Genomic DNA, 23,884 nt, shown 5'->3' on the forward strand with positions numbered 1-23,884 from the left:
AGGCACAGTAAGGCACAGTGCAGTTGCTTATTTTTCAAGTTTTTGAATAGAGGTATATCTATAAAATTGGTTATAGTAGTGCCTCTGGAAGTGAAAGTCAGAGGTTGACAGTACTAACAATTTTATTATTCCAGCTATTATTTATATAACCAGTTTATTATTTACATAATCAGTTTTCCAAATTTTCAAATACTGCATTTTCACTAAAACCACTGTGTGTGTAATTGACAGCATGGTTTTACAGTGTTCAATGTACTCTTGAATAGGTTACATCTTTAAGATTTGTCCTCTGAAATCCTCTTAAGATACTGTCACTCATCAGCCTTGCTTACTTAAGAACTGTGGTTGGATGAAAATACCTTATTTCTGATTTTCCTGCTGAATGTAATGGAATGTTCTTCCTCTAAAACACAGCAAATTCTTGGCCTACCGGCATTTTCTTAAACTAACTGAAGACATAGAAAGTGAACATGTCTAAGATAATCAATATTCTACTATAGTACTGTCATGATCAATTAATCAAAAAAAAATAAGTGCCTAAATGAATTGAACTAGCAGAAAAAACTTCATCATGAGAAAACTTCAGAACATGATTCTTTCCTTGACATCAACTCCCCAACTCTCTCATTTATAATTTTCTTGAAGTTTTTCTGAGTTGTTCAGTGTGAAACTTGAATAGTTTGTAAATTTAGTAAAAAATAGTAGTAGAAATAATAACCATGCTATGATGAGATTTTAGTTTGAAGAATTCATACTGACATTCCATTTCCCATATTTAATTAAACATTTCTATCTTTTCAGAATAAATTACAAAGTATTTAAAAACATAATTTTCCATTCCCAATTTAAAACTGCTGCACTGAAAATTTATCATAACTAACACATTCATTTATGCTTGTTGCCGAGGTGACAGAGTTTATCAGAATAGCAGAAATCAAAGTATTTAAAATGTAGCTTTAAATTCTCAATGTAGTAGGATAAGGTAAACACTAATTCTGCCAAACACTAGTTATCTTTCATTAATATGGAATTGAATTCATTCTTAGAATAAAAAAATACACAAATATTACCCTGTCACGTAATAAACAGATTTTCTTTAAAGAAGATAATAATAGACAAATGTTTGGTAATTTAGCAAGTCTATTTACAACACCATGTCTTTAAACTTGAGCTGTCAGTTAACTCATATTCAAGATTCCTGCTCACTTAAAAAAGAAAGAACACCTTTGAGTATAGGAGTGGGAACTGGCTTTTCCCCTCCCTTTTTTAATCTCTCATTGAATAATAACCCTCATTTAGTCACATCAGTCATTTCTGCCATCAACCATTTTTATGGCTGCAGCAGAAGCATTAATGGCACACACAGTGAAATGTGTGAAAACTTAATAGATTTTGATAAGACACTGGAGAATGTGTCATGAGTTGGTGTTATCATTAGCTGAGAAATGAAAATGGATGCAGTAATTTGGACAGTAATTACAGCTTGGCCCCTCCTACCATTACTGGGAGGCAAGTATTTACAGATAGTAACCAGTGTAGTGGCAAACCTTGAGACTGGTAAGCTGCACCCAGTGGGTTTTGGTAGTGAGTACAAGCTAGCAAGGGCCATACAGCCACCATCCTCTAGTCACTTTCCCGTGAGCTTCTGTTTTCTTCAAATGACTGTGAGAGAGTTAAATGACTTTAAAAAATCTTCCTAATAGCTGGTAAAAACTAATAGGAAAGCACAGTTCATAGCCAATGATAGGAAATATTTGGAGTTACTAGAATTTATCTTATCCTGCTAGAGGTCTGGCTGAATGGAACAATTTACTTTTTGGCTGCTCAAACTGAGCACTTGAAAGATGACAGATTTGAATATGTCATCTGAAATACTGCACAATTATAATGAATAATTTGAAAAAATTCTGTTCTTTTAACAGATCTTAAAATGTCTTATTCAGTAGACTATGGCATTTAGAGCCAAACTACTCCTAAAACCAGCAGGTCTCTATGTTTCTGGTACTTGGTATCACAATATTTCTCACTTAAAATTTCAGTGGCGACTGAATAATCGCTCCCAAAGAATGATCTAACCTTGGCTAGATTTTGTTTCAGTCAGAAAATTCTGCTTGTGAATTCTGATATATTGTAAAGAGAAAACCTTGTTAATTTTGGAGCTGTTTGTTTTGATATTTCTTAGGTCCTAGGGACAGCTCACTTACCTGATATCAAATGGACACAATTAATTATTACTGTTTTACTTTAACTGTTTTCAGCAAATACCCTCCCACTTTATTGTTTTAATAATTCATTTATTGGTTTTATTATAGCTGTGTCTATGGACTCTCATTTACAGATTACTGATTAAATGTTTTCTCCAGCCTATCCCATGTAAAATTATCTTTGATGTAAAACCATATTTTGGGAATATGTGTCGCATTGCACATAGCATTTGCTGACTTTTGAGTCAAATCTGCTTTAATGTTGTCTGTAGGCTTCTACATATTGTGGCTGGCAATTTCTTCCTCTTAAAATATTCCTGACAGACTTTATTACTTTTCAGTGCCTGGAAAGTAGTGTATTGCCCTTTCAACTCTTTATTTAGTTTCATCTCTGTTTCAGTTACAGACCTTACTGATACAATTAAGAACTATGCAATTTGCCCTCATTTTTCTATATGCCTTGAGTGTGTTCTGTTCTTTCACTTTTAGTGCCCTCCCCAAGGTAATACAAAAAAATAACATGCCATATGGCAAATGGAATCAGCTGTAACACCATGCAGTGTCTTTTATCATGTAGCTTTTACAGTATGACATTCCCAAGTTCGTAACTGATGAATATTGCATATCATAGAGAAACTCTGGCTGTATGATGCTGCTTTTCCCATTAGAGACATCCTTGCTGATACACTGCAAGCATGCAGCAGCTATCAATCAGCACACCAGGAATTGGCAGAATGTCTCCATGTGTGGCAGTCCTTCCAAACTGCAAAAAGTTATCATGAGCAGAGTATTGCATTATCATGAATTGTGCAACACATAATTGATATGTTAGCAGTAAAAATGAGTTTTGTATTGTTTGTAAGGCTTGGCTAAAGACTTTAGTATGTTTTAATGTCTTCAATGTGTTTTTTCAGTTGTGAATTTCCATAGGTTTGGAGTCAGTCTTCTGAAACATGCTGTCTGGAAGCATTAGATGCTGCTCTATGAAAACTAAATATTAGCATAAATAAGGATTTTGTAGACGAATTAAAGTACTTCTACAGGGCCAAACTCTAAAGGAATTTCTGTTTTGTGGATATACTAAATGGGTGGGATAAACTGATGTACTTACTTAGGAATACAAACACCTGTAACTAACCATTTCTTAATACTTCATGTATGTTGCTACACCAGCATCTTAGGTTAGCATTAGTTTTGTGAGTGAAAGGGAGAGGTATCAATTAAGCAGATAGATCTGTAATGTTTAGCTATGGTTTTCTTTCCATCTTCTGTTTGTGGCAAAAATATTATTTCAGACTATTCTAAAAGTAAGTATTGCTAAAAGTTTATAGGATGTTTCCGTCATGAGCAGTTCCATCAGGTAACATGCAGTTAGCTTAGTGTCCAGTTTGTTTTAGGGAATAGAGATTATATAGTCTCCACCATGTTTATGTTCCCACTGTGACACTACAAGTGTTGCAGCAACTTTTCTCCAAAACAGGAGAGCAAAAGGGGAAAGGATGAATTGTTCTTCCCTATTCATCCAGATTCGGTCTTTGGTAGATATATTTCCACTCCTCTGTGGTCATGCTTAGGAAATATAAGTGTGCCCAAGCTCTAAACAAACTTTCCACCTGTCACCTGTAGGAAGGGAGGGGTGGGTGATAACAGGTGGTGCTTTTCTGCAGTGTGGTTGTAATATCCCAAGAGATCAGTTCAAGGACAGGACATTATAAAATTTGAGAACTTGGGGCTGTGGAGAAGGAAGAGGAGCACACACAACACAACTCACTTTTACTCTGTCAGACCACTACTCAACTGGCTTCCTGTAGCAACTAATACAGTGGTTTATTTAAAGGAAATAAAATGAAATACAGGATGTGGATTTTATTAAAAGAAACGTAGGACGCCAGTATAATAAATATTTGCAGTGAGGGTAACAACAATTTTGCTCAAAAAGTAAATTCCTTGTGTAAGTGGGAGTTAGTATGGTATATGTATTGTGTGGGCATATATGTCCTGGACACATACAGAAGGAATTCTCAGAAGTACTAGGAAGGGCAGGATAAACTATTTGGCACAATTCTTTGTACATTTTACATTTTATAGAGAATCACCTGAATTCCTTACCTGATCTTTTAGAAACAGCTCCGTCTTTTTGTCCTTAATTTTTCTTTGTTGCTTATCTGCGTCGTATCTACTGCTGTTCTCCACTGTTTGCTTGTCTCCTTATCACATATGAAACCAGTGTGGATTCTGTATTGAAAAACCTGCATTGACAAAAATGCATGAGTTACTTACGTGTAAATGACAGACTTCTTGTTTCATTAATTTTTTTCTGTCTTCCATGAAAACAGAGATAGAACAATTAGAGAACTAATGGTCAAGTACTGAAGTAATATGTTTGCAGACATAAATACTGACATAATTTTATACTGCTAACCATGTAAATCCATGCACAAAACCTATCTCTATATATTTTTTGCACAAAAATGTGTCAAAACAAACATGTAGAAATAATGTGTGTCTTACAACAGAAAATGGATGCTGATGAAATAAAAGAATACAAGTGTTTGCCCTCTGGAAGCCCGTTCAGAGTGAGCACTCATGCTTTGAGGTGTCACAGACTAGTTTACTTGCAGCACTGACCTGATTTCTTCTAGGTCTGGTCTTGAAGTTTACAAGGTGCCTATCTGAGACACCTCTGCAAAGTTCAGTGATTTTCACATGATTTTCTTCAGGTTTGGAAGAATTATCCTTAGATTGCAAATGGCAATTTTGTAAACTGTGGTTTTAAGGTTTGTCTGTTCCATTTTCTGGTTTATCATTCTTTGGTGTTTTTTTGGTGGTGTGTTTTGTTCTGGGGTTTTGTTTGTTTGTTTGATTTGTGTTTTTTTTTTTTTTTCCCACAGAACTTGTATCTTGGCTTTTTCCAGTTCCTAACAATCTCTCCTCCATCTCTTATACATCTTTTTGCTGCCTTTGCTTTTGAATAATCTTGTCTTTAGGTGAGAATTTGTAAATTAAAATTGTACGGTCCTGTGTCATGGCCTTAACTATTACCAGCATTCTTATTTCTAAACCTCTGACTTCCTTAATTAAGTTCAAGATAAACACCTCTTTGTGGAATCTGATGATGATTATTTGAAATGACACGTTTTTGTCATACAGCCAGTTATGAAAAACAATTAAAATTTGGAAATGTACAGTAGTGCCAGGGAATTTCAATTGTATTAAACTGTTGACTACTGGAATTAAAACCATACTTTGAAATAATTTTTATGTTCATGGGGAATTTATTTGCTTGAGAAGGACAGCAGCTATAATTTTTGACCCTTTTCCAGTAGGATTTGTTTCAGAATGGAGACAAAAAGCATAGAAATATGTAAAATGGCTTCCTTTAAATGGTTCTACCTTTAAAGCAAGGAGTCCTTGAGTGTCCAGTCTCAAGGACTGCACAAACCTCTGCACAAACAAGCCTGGCAACTGAGCCTGGACTGGCAGCTTTCTGTGCCTCAGGGACACCCAAATATTGTACAGTGGACAGAGTAAAAGATGTAATTAGCTTAAAAAGAGTAGAATTAGGATTCACATTTCCCTTTGTCTCATTGCCAAAAAGCTTTACGTATAATAAACACAGTCATCAAAACTCACTTATGACAAGTAAGACTTGGCTTGTGCATCATTTATCAGAGTTCTGCCACTAGTCTCATCTTCATACACTTTAACATATAAGATGTGTTGCCTCAGAGCATGCCACATTTTATTAAGTATCCAGCTTTTCATGGGGCTGGTATTAAATGAAAAGCATTCTATTTGCCTGGAAATTTATGCCATACAGCAAATACCATTTTATCTGTGATTACTTAGCAGGAACCATCTGTCATGTCCCCACCCCCTCAGTGCTGAGAAAGGCAGAGACTGAAGGTGAGAAGTGTATTTACTTCTGACAACAAAAGCAGCTGCTGCTGTTACTTTAGCTGTAAGGCAAATATGCTGGAAAAGGTGACTATATGTAGTTCTAGTGTACTGGGACCAAATATGTCTGTTGATGACAGCAAATCTCTTAATGTTTGGAAGAAAACTGGTTTATGGATTGTGTCAGGAGGGCATGTACAACCACAGCTCCAGCTGGGAGGTAGAACCAAGAAGAAACTTTGGGCTAGAGAAGTATCAGGACAAAATCAAGAATTTCTCCCTTCTCCTGCCTTTCTTTTGGTAGAATATTATATTGCAAAAGACATTATTTTTCTCTAATGATAACACGAGGTTCTGAAATTAAACACAGCAGGTAGGAACACCCAGCACAGAATTAAAAAAAAATAAAATTGCATATTCATGTGCTGAAATCTTTTCCAGTGCTGACAACTAACTATTCCAAGTGGAAAAGGTACAAATTCTGCTGTTCATTCTGCCAATTTCCCTTCTTAAAACTCTGGCACTGTGTTTTGACGGTTGGGTACTCCAATCTTTTTTATTCTTACCACCATCTACCAGACTAAGAAAGATATTTACAGAGACAATTTTTTTTCAATAGGATTACAGAAAATAAGTATTCTTGTAAACTTATGGGAAAGGGAAAAGGGGTATTTCTTTAGTAAAATCACTTAATCCCTGTTACTTTCTTTCATAGTGCACAAGGGGAGCATTGTGCTAGGATGTAAATGTACCTAGAGCATATTTTAAGACCAAAATATAAACGTTAGTGGGAAAGGGCATTTTATGCAAATGTGTTTCCTGAGTGATGGCTCTCCCTCCCTGATGGTTCTAGTAAGACAGAATAATTTGGGAAAATAAGTGGAGTGCCCTGGCCTTTAGCTCTTTTCTCTTTTCATGTGTATCCCCTTGCAAATATGATCATGACAAAATAAAAGGTTCATTTAGGTGGGAGCTTCTTCTAAAATATTTTCAATATATCACTATAGAAAATGTAGATATAAAGCAGAGCTATAAATGACAACCCTTATGAAGGGGAAACAGATCAACATGCATTACTCTGTATTGCACTCATCTTCCTTTTACAGCCCACCTGTCAGTCCTGTTATCATTGTCTAGAAAAGAATTTACAGTAAGTCTTTGCTTCAATCAGTTTCCATGGTAACTTGGTTGTTTTAAAACCTTTACATAAAGATAGCTTGGTTAAAATGATAATAAACTGCAGTGCTCGTCTACAACTGAACTACCTTTCCCATTGCTCATAAATAATCAGATAGGGGTGTCACTCCACCTACTCTAGTTCCTTTGGTGTCTACAACACTATTTCAGTAACCAAGTCAGACCAGCTTGCCATCTGCAAATCTCAGTTTTCGGAGCTGGAGGGCATTCAGGCTCCTGGCTGGTGTTTGTACATGACATGCTGTGAAGCAGAGAAAAACATGTTGGTGTCTGGAGTCCTGGGCTCACTGGGGAAGGATCCCTATGCATGTACAGTACCTACAGTGGGGCTGAAAGCTCCTAGGACCGTGGTGTCTTTTAAGATATGAACCAGAAAAGGCAGACTGTCTCAAAGGCATGAAAAAGAAATTCCCTTCTGACCACATCAAGGGGAAGAAAAGTTCAAGGAAGAAAACCAAATAGAAGTTTTAATTGATTCTAAGAATCTTGTGATAATACCCCATCGTTGTGGATTATGTATGTTTTATCCAGCCCTGAGTTATCCCCTATCCTAGTTTCAACTATATCTCTTGCACTTATGATTTCTGATTCTTTGGCCCAGTTTGACTTTGACAGTCTTGTTTTTAATTCTGATTACTTTGTACAAATTCTCATCTAGAAGAAAAATCAGCATTTTAAAAATGTAACTTACAAAACATAAGTTTCAATTACAGGGAACAAAAAACCTAATGTGTATCTGATAGAGCTCTTCAGCAATTACTCTGAAAACTTGTTCCATTTCATAGAAGATGATACCTTCCATGTGCTATCAGAAATTCTTAAGATTCTGTACTAGATCTGCTCCTGTTTTATTGAGTAGCTTAATATTTATATAGGAAGTTTTTGTTCCATTAGAGGCCCTGATAAAATTTATGAAGGGAATTTTACACATCTGTATCTTCTAGGCAGGCATTTAATAAGCTGCTGAATGTAGGTATACACCAATTAATTTATACTTGAGTTTTACCAAAGACTTGGTAAAGATCTCATGTTTCAGCATGGGACAACACATTATTTTCCATGGTAATCGGTTGTCCAGCTGGTCCATATTAAGCATCTTAAATAACAGAGTCAACTTGGTCATCCACTGATTCCTTTATTTAATGTAGTGTCCCTGTAATTTAGTTGCCCTTTAAAAGGAGTCAGTATCCTTGTCCCAAACCAATTAATGTGGATGCGCTAGAAGTTTGATTTAGACCTACATAATTCCTCCCCAAAACATTAAAGAAAAAAAAGCTCTCAAATATATTTTTTCCAGCTCTTATTTTTAACTAACAGTTTCATTTACTCCTGATGTCCTAGCACTGTCCTGTAGTCATTAATTTCTGAGGGAAGGGCATTGTCAAATCAGGGTATCATAAATCTACTGAATTCCTTTCATCAGTCATGGCAGTAACGTCTTCACAGTACTCCTGTGTGTCAGTAAAGCATGACCTTCTCTGACTGATCTGTGCAGACTATGCTTAATTGAACTGTGCTTTTCCAGTGAGCATTTTAACTTTCACACAATGATTTTTTCAGCAGCTGACATCCAAACAACTGGTCTCTGTTTGCCGGGTGAAAGAATAAATAACATCTGATGCTTTGTCAGTTGAAAAAAAAAAGTAGTTCTTATTTTTAGTACTTTTAATACCTTTTATCTCAACTGAACAATTAAATCTGCTTAAAATCTCCATGTTTTTTAATTCCTTTTATAATCCTTTGTATAAAAAAAGAGAGCTGATTCTGTGCCTCTTCACTTTTTTCTAGCATTATGGATTTCATCCTGATGAAAAATCAGTGCTCCAGAAATACTGTACCTTGATATGAAAACCGAGCATACTAGTTGGCTGCCTGAGATGGGAAATTCCTTGTTATACATGGGCTTTAATGCAGTTCTTACTTCATTTAATTAATCTGCTCATTACAGTTTAATGCAATAGGCTATACCTTCTTTTGCCCTGGAAATTTTTCATATATACAGTAGATCACTTGCTAACTGCAAAACAATCTCAGTAATATTATTTGGTATTTCAGCCTCTGATTAAAAAATACTATTAGATTTAGAGGGTCTTATTCCTTAATTTTTAGCTCATTATGCTGACTTACTTTTATACAAAATATTCTTCTTGATTAATTTTTATTTTGCAATGTCTTTTATTATATTAATTATTACCAAGTATTTGAGACTACCAGTATCTATTATTAATTTAATTGTCTGCTGGTATGATTTTAAATAGTTAATCTCTGTGCTTTAAATGATTTTTCTCCTTTTTCCCTACTCTCATATGCTGCTCTATACAGCTGGTTTTTGGGTTTTTTAATTTTTTTATACAATTAATAAGATTTTATTCGATACCTATTTTCCCCCTCAGTGCTTTCTAAAGACATATATTTTGAAATGTAGTTACACTGTGATTAAAGCAGAACAAACCTCTTTGGATAAAATAATTACAGCTCAAATATTCACGCATCCATGAAACGTCACATTACAAATCTCAGACAGCTCTGCTGCTGACGGCTAAATGGGCTATGTCTAAACCAGGATGTAAAATGAGAATTAGTAGGGTAAGAAGTTAACTGTATTACCAGTTGCTGCTTTTGAGCTGGATGAATGTTGCAAGGGTAATATGAAGCTAAGTCTCCCTCTTTCCTGGTTCCTGTGGTCCTCTTATGTCCTACGTGATGCGTCGTCCAAACTTGTGCATTATGTCCTAAACTTACTTTTGAAATACCCCTCTGTCTGATTTCATTCTCCTTATGCAAAGTATCTCCTCTCCCTGGTCACATGTGAGAAATCATGTTTTGAAGTGTGTTACACAGGAAGAGATTTGCAGAGAAATGCCATAGTGAATGTTACCACAGAGGAACTGGAGGTGCAGAGAGTTTGGAGAGTGTGAAGACAGGGAAAAGCAGTGCTCTGTTTCTCCTCTCTGCTTGCTCCTTCTGTGAGTAGCACAGCCAAGACAGGAGTTTGAAAGGAAGTTTATCAGGATGACAAAGTTGTGTGCTGCCAAATTATCAAAGTAGAAGGACCCATATAACTGAATCATACACTTTCCCTCTGGCATATATGGTTTGAGTCAGAATGGCGGCAGATGAATAATCTCATACTCTTCTTTCTGCTATTCTCTTGCCTCCAGTCCTCCTCCTGACAGAGGCATTGGCCTAAATGCTACTGATCTTTATCATTGTGAGTTGTAAACTATAATTATTTTATAATAGTTCAGGATAGGACAGAACAAATAGTTGCAAGGGACAAAAGAGTTAAAAGCTCAGATCAAACCTTCAGGCACAGTTCAGGGACCACCAAACCCTGTTCTGGGAAGACCAAAAAATATTGTCAAGAAATGTAATTTAATTTAATTTAGTTTAATTTAACTTAATTAAGAGGTTCTTGTTTCTAGAAGCTCCTTGTGATAACTATCGACACACGGAACCATTGGATCAATTCTTTGTCTTTTAACGGAACTGTTTTAAAAATCACACCCATTGAGGTCACTCCAAAATTTTAGAAGTTCCACCTTATTTGGAAGATAACTGGTTATCAAAAACATAATGTTTTCACGTCCCTTAAAAGCACTGAATAAGTAGATGTGTATAGTTTCAAACTGAGTTTGTTGTCTCAAAGTGAAAAAGACATGGTTAACCATTAGGTTAATTAGGTCTGGAATATAACAGAGCTAGGCTAGTGAGTAGTACTCAGAGAAATTCTGATTCCTTTCATGGCTTCTAGGCTTTTCTCCCTCTTCTATAAAATGGAGACCATGAGTTCCAAAATTTTTGCAATGCTAAGAAATACATTCCAGACTCTGTGATTCCCAGCTCTTAGCAGGAAGAATGAGAGTGCTGTGGTGTATGTAAGTACCTAAACAGTCAAAAGAAAATAATACCTAGTTTCTGGTCAATTGTCATCATTTTGTCTTGATTTACCTCATGATTGGAATTTCCAACATGAAGATTTTCAATGATGTTTCATAAATAAATACAGTGTAATGTATCATTCTTCCAAAATTTGTATCTTGTCCCAGATGATTCCATTTCTAGAAAGAAATGCATGCTTCCCGTCTTATTTTTAGAAGTATTGTATAAGCAATTAATTTTCATCTGTGTACTGAGAATCTGGGGTTTGTGGGTTTATTCATAGAATCCAAATTTGTTTGTTTGATTTTTCCTCTTCCTTTCCATCTTAAAGAGTGTAATTTGAAGGAAGCACAAAATCAGATTGAAGATGTAATTTTGAGCTTTTGAGATTATATGGCAATTACAGTTCCTCTTACAAAGGGAAAAGAATTATTATTTTCTAAATTACAGATGTGAAGAGAGTCAACTATGGAGGTATCTGTCTTAAGCAACAACAAAAAAAGCAGGGTCAATCATCAGAAGAACACTGTCTGGGCCTGGCATTGTTCTAGAAAACAGGGCAAATATCAATCTAATATACAGAATATTATGAATTCCAAGGTTACACATGCCACATGTCTGATTCACCATCTTTGAAGTCCAAAGTGCCTTATGGATGACTGAGCTTTTCAACTGGAAGTAAAGCTCAAAGGGAAATGGGTTTGATAATTTTTGCTAATATGTCAGTTTAGTCAATCAGAGAATAGCCTAGAAAAATAGGATTAGGATGAAACAGAAAGATTTTCACAAATCTATCAATGTGTAAATGTGTAAACTTCTCTAGTCACCTGTATACCTGTATTTCTCCCCATCATCTCCAAAAACACAACTATAAAATCAAGACGTATTTAAGAAAGCGTAGCACGTAACATTTAAAGAAGCTCAGCTTTTAAAGGGAGAAAAAAAATCAAATAAATTCCTGTGAAAAAATTAGGGTAAGACTCTCCAGAAAAGCAGAATTCAAAACATGTGCTGAGGAGCTGAATGCTGATCTGAGTCTAGTAAAAAACATTAAAAATATATATATAAATCTGTAAAGCAAGTAACTGTCATTTGTGTAAGTGATATTCTAATCTTTGTGCTGTTCAGGTGTTTTGCTGTCAGGATTGTTTTACCTTACTTTCCCTCTATCCTTTCAAAAGGATGATAAATCTCTTAACACTGTCTTTAATACATACAAAAATATCTATCTAGCATCTCTTTTATACTGTTAAAATGCCCAGTCCTTTATGGTCCATATTCAGAACTTTCAATAGCTAAGTAAATCGTTTATGTATCACTTATATTAGGAAGACTCTGTAGTTAGAGCTTAGTAGATCATGAACCCTCTGAATCACTACCCAAAATTAATTGTTTGGTGGAGGAACTTAATAAGGAAGCATTTTTTTCTAGCAATTCTTTTTCAATAGCAGTATAATAGTGGGACTCGCTGATTTGTTATTAGGGTGGGGGGTTTTGTCATTTTTTTGATTTTGAGAAACAGGAGATACAAGACCTTTTTTTTTTTATTCAAGCAGCTTAGTCACTCATGAGGATTTGTTACCTTTACTACTATAAAATTTACAGACCCAGTCATTATCGAAACCATGAAAATTAAGTAAAATCAACCATGCTAGACTTAAAATTACCTATGTTTTTTTTTTTTTTAATACATAGGTTCTTTTTCATTTCTAAATGATGGCTGTAATTTTCTCAGCAATGCAAATTTTAAATTTTTAGATTTGGAAAGTCGGTGTTGAGAGAGAACAATGACACATTCTACAAATACAATGCAAGAGCTAAGTATTTTTAAGGTCACTTCTCCTTGTTACAAATATCCCTGATAGCTGTCTAAAATCAATTAGATTTAATACAGTCTCACTAGATTTCTGCTCTTCAGTACTATGGTAACACATTTTATTAACAGCACAAGAGGCAGTTTTGGAATTTTTAAAATCTAGAATTAAAACTAAAGATGATGAAAACAAATGCTGCTTTTCTTTACACACGGTCATGGGTTGAATTACAGGGTTTTTCCTCTTAGGTTTGCTTTTCATTGTTGTGAGTATTATACTGGGAAGTCATCTTCTAGCTATTTTTTGTGTGTGTGCATCAGATGCCCAGGTGGTGTAAGTTAGTTACACTGACTTCACTGATGGAGTACAGATTTGTATCCCCATGGAATGGAGAGCATAGACATGTAACAGCATAGCATAAAACCTTTCTCATCTAGCAGAGGTTATCTAGCTTTATGAGAATTTCCAAGTACTTAGTATCTTGTACTGAGGACTAAATGACTTGGTGGGAACTTCACCACTGCCTTCTCTGGAGCTAATGGGAAATATTCACTTTACTCAGTTTTAAGCTACTAGCTCAGATCAGATGCTTACACAGAAATTTGGAAAAGGTAAAGTTGATTTTTTATGGTCCAAATCCCTATTTAACAAAAAAGAAAAACTATATTCTGATAAGCTCTTTTTTGAAATTCAAATTATGTTGATACCTTAGGGAAATGTCTGACTAGAGGCTAACAGGGTTTGCATGAGCTCTAGATGATTAACCTACTTTATACTGCTCTCACCACCCTGCATTGGTTAATCATTATCTTTAGCAGTGTCTTCAACAATTAGATAAAACATCATTTATTTTTTTCTATATTTAGAAAACGTTAAGCTAATCTTATTTTCCTTTATTTTCCATCATGCTTGGCATGTGATGGAACATGTATAGTAGAATTAATGTAAGACAAAAATCCCCAGTCTCTATTCTTGACTAGATTCAGATGAGTTATTTCTTTACTGTTCCTCTGTAAGAAATAAAATACAAATTTCTAAACTCAGTTAAGTATTGTTATTGTAAAGTGCCTTCTCTCAGTTAAATACTGGTTATCTCGTTATCTTGTACCTATTGAAAGGTCTTCTTTGTTGAATACCGTTTACCCCATACCTATTGTTATTGTAATGCTTTCCCTGTTAAATGCTACTTACCTCAGACCCCCTTTCTTTAAAGCTGTATTCTTCCCCTCAAGTATCTGCCCCTGCCCTGCTGCTCCCCACGTGGCAACCCATGACACCAACCCGGCATGAAAATAAAGAATTTGACTCCCATGGGCCTTAGCACCCAGAACAAGTGGAATAGATATAAAACCCCTAAAAACAATGAGCCAACACAAAATCAAGGACTAAGAATAACCACTCTGGGTCGGCAGAACCATAGAGAACCTCACACCAATCAGAGCTGGGTTCCACCTTGTCACCATAACTTGAACAGCACTTGACCAGACACCCCTGGACCACGAGCCCAGCAAAGCCTTCCCAGGGTTTTCCCAGGGACTCCCACAAGGATGCAAGGATCCCAGGATCCCAGCTCTGCCCTGCAGCAAAGCTGAACACTTCCTCCCCACCCCTCAAGCCCTCACCTAGAGCTGATCTTAATAAAGGCATTGAATAGGAGCAGGTCTCCTTGCCCATTCATTTCACCTCCCCAGGCCCAGTATCCATTACTGTTGAATCGGGTAGTATGAGTTTCTAACTGGCAATGAACAAATTTTAAAATTCAGTCAGGCATTTTGTTGCTCAGAATCTGGTTTATCAGCTGTTTTGGTTTTTTCCTGAAGCATTAGACAACTGATTGGGAAGTCTGGTAAAAAGAAGCCAGTCTGCTATTTTGGTAGTTTTGTGATGCAGTTCTGAATATGGTGTTTCCACTCAGAAAACAATTACACTAAAGTAGGAGGACTACTGACTTGCCAGTTACTACAGATGGGCTTTCTAATGGTGACTGTATCATGGAGGTGAAAAAGAGTTTTTCAGGTTCATTTCCAGGCCTACCAGCTGCAACACTGCAGCCACAACATAACTAGAAATATGTAACCTATCTACTCTTCCACTCCTCTGTTTCAGGGATGTAAATCTTGGTCTTCAGCTTTTCAAGGCAGTGTTTCAGAAGGTTGTCAATTACTGGTGTTACAGTGATTTTTTTCAAATTACATGAGATTTTGCAATGGTCAGTTCTGCTCTATGTGCAATATATTTGCAATTCACAGAGGAATCCGACAAAGGGACTTTTACTGGATCACTAGAAAATTTTCTTTCTGTATCCTCACATTCTCCTATAAAGTTTCTAGGGTTTAAGAAAAATACACTAGCTGGTTCTTACAACACTCTGTATGCTTGAACCATAATGTCACATGTGATATTTTTAACTTTTCTTAAGATCTAAATTAATGAGAATTCAAAAGTATATTCTCTAACACATTTGCAAAAAGGCCATATGTAGGAAAGGAACATACAGCTGTGCTTATCAATGTGCCTCATCATCTTTTTTTTTTTCTTTTTCTGGTAGAAAACTATGTCAGCTTGTTATTAAGTAGAAATACATTTAGACATTGCTGAGGAAATCTTTTGGAGGAAAATAAATATAAGCACTTCATAAAATTTTTATATATAAACCAGACATTTGCAAAGAAGTTTTATCTTTTCCCACAAGGAATACCATCATAATACCTGAACATGTAATTTCTTTTGAAAGAAGAAGGTACTTATCTATGCCCAGTATCAGGGCAGAGTCAGCCTTTACAACCTCAAATTAAGGAACCAATTATGATGAAGAAAATGCAATAGCAAGGAAAAAAACCTAGATTTTGACATATGTACATTCTAGATTGAATAGTGGATCTGATTTTCATTCAACTATGTGCTGAATTCCACAAGAATACCTAATTCTTGTAATTCATGGAACTATCAGGCTAAAGAAAATAATTTTCTCTGGACTTCAGAAAATTACCTAACAGCATTGTCAAGAATAATCCCCAAGAAAAGTCAGTCTTTTTTATTTTTAGTTTTCCTGTACACCATCAAACACAAATATGTCTCACTAAGAATAGTTATTCAAAAACTTTTATATTTACTGAAAACAAACAAATCCTTGAAAACTTTTATGTGGCATTGAAAAAGTGCAAAAGACGTTGTGTAACATCGACACATCCTACAGAAAGAATACAAAGAATGCTAGCTGGTAAAAGTGCTCAAATGACTGAGAAAGAGACTTGTAGCACATGCTGCAGAAGGATGCAAATGAAAAATCAAGAGCCTGTCTGATTCTCTGTTAACTTCTTCACCTCACTCTGATAATTGATTAACCTTGGGCATGTATCCACGATGCTCTCATTGCAGACCTAAGGTGCCTCAGCCCCCCAAAGCATTGCTGCCCTGGGCTCAGCTGCTGTCCCCTGCAGCAGTGTGTCAATCTGAGCCATGCACAGAGACCTGTCAGACCTGCCTGTGCTTAGATATCTGCTTTATTTACACTGCCTCTAGATGGCCAGTGCTGGAAGTACCAATGCCAACTGAATAACTAGGACGTCTTTGTGATGGTAAAGACTAGCTAATTTTGAAAACCTTTTATTTATGAGAATCCCACCACAGTTAAGAGAAGAACTACATATTGTGAGCATTTATTAAAAAAAAAAAAAAAGCCAACATGCAAACTTGATGCATAATATTCCTTTTAAATACAGCTTCTTCAAGAAATTCAGTGCCACATTTTTTAACATTTCCCAAGCCCATATGTTTCAGAAGCTAGATATTTAAACATCTCTTTCCCAGAACTGTAATAATAAAGGATTTCATTAACAATATTTAGGAGTTTAAAATTATTGCCACAGAAACTGATATATTATAGTGCACAAAGGAAAAGAGAGAATAGTTTCCCCTCCCAGCATATTCTCAGTGTATATTGTATGATTTATAGGGAGAATAATCACATAAATATACTATGTTTTTCTGTTTGAAAAGACATAAAGCTAGATTTATATCCAAATTAGGAAAGTGTTATCAAAATAAAATAAAAAACAATTCACCAGCAAAATCCAACATGAATACTAAGCACATAGGGTATAGTCTGTGTGCAGACAATTTGTATTTGAAAGGTTCAGAGCATTGGGGTTTTGGAAAGAAACTGTGAGGAGCTGCTGTAAATTCTTGAATATAAAAGGTTTTCTAATGTACCATAATAAATACCTTATGATCCTGTGAGGTTTTTTTTTACTATTTCTGTACAGACTGTGTACTAACATAAATTTCCTTTTTAATCTACTTCATTTTACTTTGATTAGATTGCCTGCTAGATCTCATTCATTTAGTACAGACTCAAGTCTTCTGCGTCCTACCCAGTTCCATGTTCCTTGGTGGTAGTATGTCATGTACTTGCTGGGCAGGTCCTCTCCTGGTCCTGGACCATGCATGCTGGAGGTAGTGGATCTACATGGGACAAGTAGTTTTGCCAGCACTTTATTGTCCTGGAACAGAACAGGGGCACCAGCCTTGCATTTAGTGGGAATTTTTTTGCTGGCTCTTTGTTTGTGCTACCACCCTTTCAACCATGAATTCTCTCCATACAGAGAGAGATTTCCATGGTGTTACTAGCTCTTCTGGTCAGATTTCCAAAACAAGAGATCAGTGTGCTGGATTTGAGTATAGCCTTTTATGCCATGCCAATATTGTTTTGAAATTACATCCTAAGTATTTAGCAATTAAAATAATGCAAGGCTATCTATGTACAAGCTACTTAACTTTATCCTGCTCATGACCTCTCGTCTCCATCTGTGTACTTTGAACTGCAGCTAAAGAAACTTCATTTTTGACAACTCAAACACTGACAGTGCATCTGCTACAGAAATGAACTTTATGTGGGAGAAGAATCTTTGTGGGAGCCCATAAGGCAGGTGGTCAGCTCACAGTGAACTTGCCTGAACTACTGTCTTGCCCTGAGTGAATTGATGCAATCTGCAGCCTACTTTTAACTAGTAGACCTTTCACAACAAAACTCAGTATTTGAAAATCTACCTGGTCATATTTATTTGTGCTTCACATGTTACCATTACACAGGCATAGAAAGTACCTTCACTGGTAGTTTTCAGCTCTAAAATGCTGTTGTAATTCCTGTTGGAAGGATCCACATAATCCTGTGTAATTTTTGTGTTTACAGTGTGTGATATAGCTCTTTCAGTAGTTTTGATGTGTTTATCAAAGGTGATCAAACACTGGAAAATTTTCCATGTCAGTTCTCAGGTGGAAGAGACAATCCAAACAAGCATACTCTAAAACTGGAAGTGGCCTCAGTACAAACATGTATTGGCAAAATGAGGCACTTTTAGCTGGCTAGGATGGTGTCCCACAGCTGCAACTATGTTTATTTTAGTTCTCCTTGTTGAGGAGCAAACAGTCAGAAATGCTCCCTTCTGCTGAGCAGAATTTAGTTTGTGTGTCCCACTGCCAGAGTCTGTTGATCAGCTCCAGGGGAAAGTACATGTTGACTTTTTTGACATTTCATTCCTTTCTATGAAACAAAGTTTCCATTACAACTGTAAGAAATGGAAACTTCAACAGTGAACCCAGAGTATGTTTTAGGGGTTCTGTAGGTAGGAAATGTAAAAAAGCAAAGGTTAGTAAATGCTAGTTGTAATTATTGTGTGACCAAATACTCTTGGTGTAGTCTGTTAAGGCTAAGTTGTCCTTCAAGCCAAAGAAGTAAAAAAAAAAAGGTAATAGGACATTTTGGATAGCTCTGAAGACCTAACTGTTGGCTTGGCCATGCCCTCATGCTCTAATCATAAAGTATTGTTTTCTACTGTTTCAAGCTAAAATACAAGTCTTATAGGGTATTTTCAATCTCTTTGTATTTTTCTTTTGAATTCTACGACAACATAGTATCAACGTGGTGAAACTGAACTATGACTTTTCCTGGAATGCTTTGTCAGTATTAAACCTTGTCCTCTCCGAACTTGTGTCTGTACTGAGAATAAGACACAAGATATTTATTGCCAGAATCTGAGAACTGCATATGCTTCTACCCAATCCCATTTAATCTTTTGCAAGTATTTGAGTATCATCATGTTACAACACAGGATTTAAACTTACATGATCTGGGAAAATTGCTGTGTACTCTTTTCCCTTCATTTTCCCTTTCCTGGCACAGATCTCAGCTGATGCATATCTTTGTTCTCTCAAGTACAGGTTTATCAGTGAACCTTTAAGATTTCACATCCTGTCCATAAAATTATTGCAGCAGCAAAGTAACAACAGTGTATACAGATTATTGACTTTTTGTTACTACAAATATTTAATTGGTTTGATTGCAAAAGATTTACTGACAGCTAGAAAAAGCAAAACAAGAATTTGATTTAATACACAATTCAAACAAACTCACTATTGAACTGTTTCTGACACAGGTTTAAAATGAGAAAGAAATTTAAGCATACATGTTTGCTATATAGTACTAAACACTAAAGCAGAGAACATGCTATAGCATCATTCCTAATGTACTGCATAATGAGTAGAAGGGGTAATTGGCACTGGCTGTGACTTCAGATCATTGCTAGCTGCAGACATTACTGTCCAGAGTTGCATTTTAGGTTGAATGTTGACTATTCTGTCTGTGAAGAAACTTCTGTTCCCTCTAATTAAACTGGATAATGCAATTCGTGAACTGTTTCTAGATCAGTGCTCTCCTTACTTTAATGGAAATCAATGAAAAATAAGTAGGCTTCTGCAGGAGGAAATAAAAGTACAAATTCAATCTCAGAAAAACAGCCCATGAAGATTTGTCAGGAGTAAAGCACATTGGTGACCTACAGCCTTCCCTGGGCTTAATGCGCTGTGCTTGCCTTGGAAATGCTGAGGGCCAGATGGAACTATTTCATGCTACTTCAAAATGAGTTATCAAATCCTGCTGCTAGTACACAGCCAAATAAGCCAGAGATTTGAAATAAGTTATCAAATCTTGGCACCAGTGCACCACCAGCCAGTGGTTTTGCATTAGACTGCTGTGGAATGACCAAAACAAATCTCGGTAAAAGGGAAGCCAGAATAGTTCTGTGACTGCAATTACAATAAAAAAGGCTGCAGCTTGCCCAGTGCAGCAAATCCACCACCTCTAGAAACTTCTTCTTCATCAGGTTTTGCTACTTCAGCTTCTCTTGAAAACTGGAAGATATAACAATCCCTACCACAAACAGAAATGCAGCACCAAATTAAAATTTCCTTCTCCAGTTTCTTTCCCTTTGCCTGTGCAGAGGGAACTTTAAATGATTTGTGTTTCTTCTGTGGCATTCTCCCTTTAAAAGAGAGAATAGCTCCTTGCATTACTCTGGAGAGACCTCACTTGGGTAATAGTGCATGATGTGTTGCTCCTAGAGGAAACCAAGTGGGATTTTGGACAGTAAAGCAGAAATTGGGTTGCTATTCTACTTTTAATAATGCACCTGTTCAGATATAAGTCTCTTTCTTATTTGTTGGAAGAGGGTGTGTAGGTCTTTTAAAAATATTGTTAGAAAATACAGTAAAGGTGGTTTCCAATTTCTAACATGAAGTAATTTGGAGAAAATATTAATAGGCTTTGGTATGAATCAACATTTTCATAACCTTGTAGTTGCTATGATGAGACAACTTTTCTGCAAAGGTAGAAAAGCCCAAACTTTGTGACAATATTCCAAATCTATACTGAAAATATCTGTCAAAATTCTAGTTTTAAAATTCTCCAAGAATCTTTCATATGCAGATTATCTCAGAAATCTGAGTATTTATATCTCATTTAATGCATGCACTTTATAACTATCTAGGGTGTTCTGTGATGATACTTGGGTTTCTATGGAGATTTAAGCATATTATAGACCAGCAGCAAAAGCCCTTCAGTTCTGCAGGGACAACAAGGTGGATGACAACAGTTCAGTGTCAGCTGCACAGGAATAATGCACATCATTGTAAGGGGTTGGCAGGGAAGATGACCAGGCATCTATCTTTAGCTACAAAGCACAAGCAGAGGGCATCTTTAAAAAGCTGCTTATCATCATGTCTCAGATTCTCAATTTCATCTCTCTATCCATTGCTAGTTTTGTCGGTTCCAACTGCTTTCCCCAAATTATTTCAATTATGATGACAGGATGCAGGTGAAATAATAATAAAAGGATTGCTTTCATGAGACTAAGACTTGCCTTGCAAAAAGAACTGCACCAGAGTATGCCTAAAATGGATATCCATGACTCTGTATGAGCCAAAGGTTACCAGCAGTTCCTGGTAGGGAAGTAAGAGGCTTCCTGGTGTTTCTCTTAGCATGGATTAAACAGTTCAGTAAAAGTCTAGGCTCAACTGTCATTATCTACCTTAGTTTTGTCACCTCCCAATGATCCTTTAAATATTTATACATAAAGCATTTACACATGACAAATGCAAGCAAAATCCTGTGAAATAAATTAAAAAAAAAAGACATTAGTGCTAGACTGCAGATTCCTTAACAACGTGTAATTGATTTTCCCAAGTGAGAGATTACTTAGTGTACCTTAATACCAGACTCAAGATAGTTTCCTGAACTTACTCACTTTTGAGTGAAAAACCCCCAAACCCCAAACTGAAAACCATGCAGAATATAGATCTCTGAACCCTTACTCATCTCTGGCCCTGTATTTGTCATCCTCCTATGAGAAATAATTAGAGCCATCTCAAATTCTGGCTCTTAATCTGACTAAATAATTTCCATGTAGATTCCCCTTCCAGGGGTCTGTTTTTGATCTTCAAAGTTAATCTTAAGAAGCCCTGTATCTGATAATTTGTTTCAAAATGTATCCTATCATTCCAGTAAAAGGAAATTAACATTTAGAGGACACCTTTAGGTAATTCAGAATCCTAGAACAATATAATCGTAATTACTTGGAGAAATACAAATACTTGGAGATCAAAACAGGGATTTAGTCCTTTGTTATAAAGGGAAGATTTTACAAAGAGAAGAGCCTTTCTGAGATTTCACATCACCACATTTCTATGTGGTGTCACCTTTCTCTGCTAGCACACAGAGATTGTAAATGTTAGAGAATCAGAAAAAATCAAGGACATTCTTGTAGATAATCTCAACGATGTCTTTTGTCCTGCATAATTGCACCTCTCTTTTTGTTCGACCTGTAAGTCAGAACAAGATTTCTAAGGCTCGGGAAAAACCCCATATGAGCAAGGGGAACATGCTCTGTGTCATCCCCACTGTGCCCCCTGCCTGTGTCTTTGCTCCCTGAATCCACAGTGTTGTGACCTACAAGGAAATTTCCTTCTATGACAGTGGTTGTATGCCAAGAAAGACACAGTGAATGCTTGCATTGGCAGCTTTCTTCAACAGCAAGATTTCCTATTTCCTGCCTTTACAAAGCACAAATCTGTTGTGTCTGTTTGGGAAGAGAGAGCGAAGCACTAAATTACAGGATTAGTGTGGCCACATCAGTGCAGTCTGCAGTTGTAATAAGGTAACCAAAACACGGATACCTCCATTGCAGCTTATAAATTTTACTACTACTTCAAAATCTAGGAGCTCACAGAATCAGAGAATGTGCCAAGTTGCTGCTTTGCCCCTCTATTTTTTATAAGAACAATGTTGTCCTGCCCACTGAAACCTCTTAAGGTACAAATTACTCACAAGTTGTGAAGGAAAGTCATCCTTCATTGACCATTCACGCTATGTTGTTGAAAGTAGTTTATTTATGATGTTTCACTGCTTTTTTAATCTACCATATATCAGACAATTTATCAGAAAGTTGTAATGAACTCATGATTTGGTGCCATTAACAGCTGCACAAACAACACAAGCTGTAGATCTTCAGTTTGGGAAATTCAATTTTATGTTCAAGTCACAGATTATCTGGAGTTTAGACTTTAAGTCATCCTGCCAAAGGCTATTTCTTTGTGTAGTATCTCTAGTGATTCCTAGGGTACTTTGTAAAATTAAAAATATGAGACTTCTGAAATATTTTCAAACTTGATGCCTCAGCAATTTATACAATTATTCTAATACAAGTACTACAAAAAGACTTTAGATGATTCTTGGGGACACTACAAAGTTCCAGCTCTCTCTTGAACTCTGTTAACCAAAATTGTACTATCTGTGTACACATCCAAATAGGAATAGGAGGAATACCTGTTCTGTTCTCTCCTTTACTGCTGGACAGTACTAAAACTTATTCTATATTCATGCCAGCAAAGGCAAAGAGACTTTAAGTACTCTTTTGTAAATCTTACTTATTTCTGCCTACCTAACCAGTATATTTTTATCAAAACCATTAATTTTGTTTCTATGATATGCTGTAAACAAAGACTCAGTTTTAACCAGTAATGATTTTTTTTGTGTGAAATTAAAGCAAATGCTATAGCTATTTTGAAAAATTCAAAGGACTGGAAAGGATGTTACTTCAAAATGTAGAAGGTATTAGTGGAAAGTATTTGAGATAATATTGTAAATTGAAATTATCCCAGTACACTAACTATTCATAGATAAATAATGACTATCCCCATAGTGCCTTAAAGAATTTAAAAAATATTTTATACCTTCCAATGAGTAAACAGTAATTCTGTGAAAACAATGTGATGGTATTACTTCTTGCTCTGAACAGTCAACCTTTTTTTATGCATACTTTTGAATAAGGAGTTGTAAGGATAATACTTTTTGAAATACTGCATGCACGTGCCAGAGAATCCATGTGAAAGCACTGCTCTCTGTGATTTTACACTGCCAGTAAGACATAGCACTTTAAACTCGCTCTGTCAAATACACCATTTGTCTCAGGGATTACACAGCACAAGCTCTCCTTTTAAGCTTGTTAGTACTAAGTATGCTTCAACACATTGGGGATGGTATTTAACACTTTGCTTCTT

At 36.0% G+C, this 23,884-nt stretch overlaps 1 protein-coding gene across 2 annotated transcripts in view; it reads right to left on the reverse strand.

The window, feature by feature from the left end:
• The window catches only part of B3GALT1 (beta-1,3-galactosyltransferase 1), a 131,645-nt gene that overhangs the window by 87,605 nt on the left and 20,156 nt on the right, over positions 1–23,884 (reverse strand). The window contains exons 1-2 of one of the 2 annotated variants that reach the window (XM_083865515.1): positions 14,186–14,219; positions 4,314–4,453 (exon numbers count right to left, since the gene is read on the reverse strand). The gene's annotated coding sequence lies outside the window, so the exon portion shown is untranslated. Of the gene's footprint in view, positions 1–4,313; positions 4,454–14,185; positions 14,220–23,884 lie in introns of those variants that run through there. The other variant, XM_083865516.1, reaches the window with a different exon arrangement.

The sequence above is a fragment of the Zosterops lateralis genome (assembly GCF_965231275.1).
Source record: "Zosterops lateralis genome assembly, chromosome: 7".
In the NCBI taxonomy this organism is placed as follows: Eukaryota; Metazoa; Chordata; class Aves; order Passeriformes; family Zosteropidae; genus Zosterops; species Zosterops lateralis.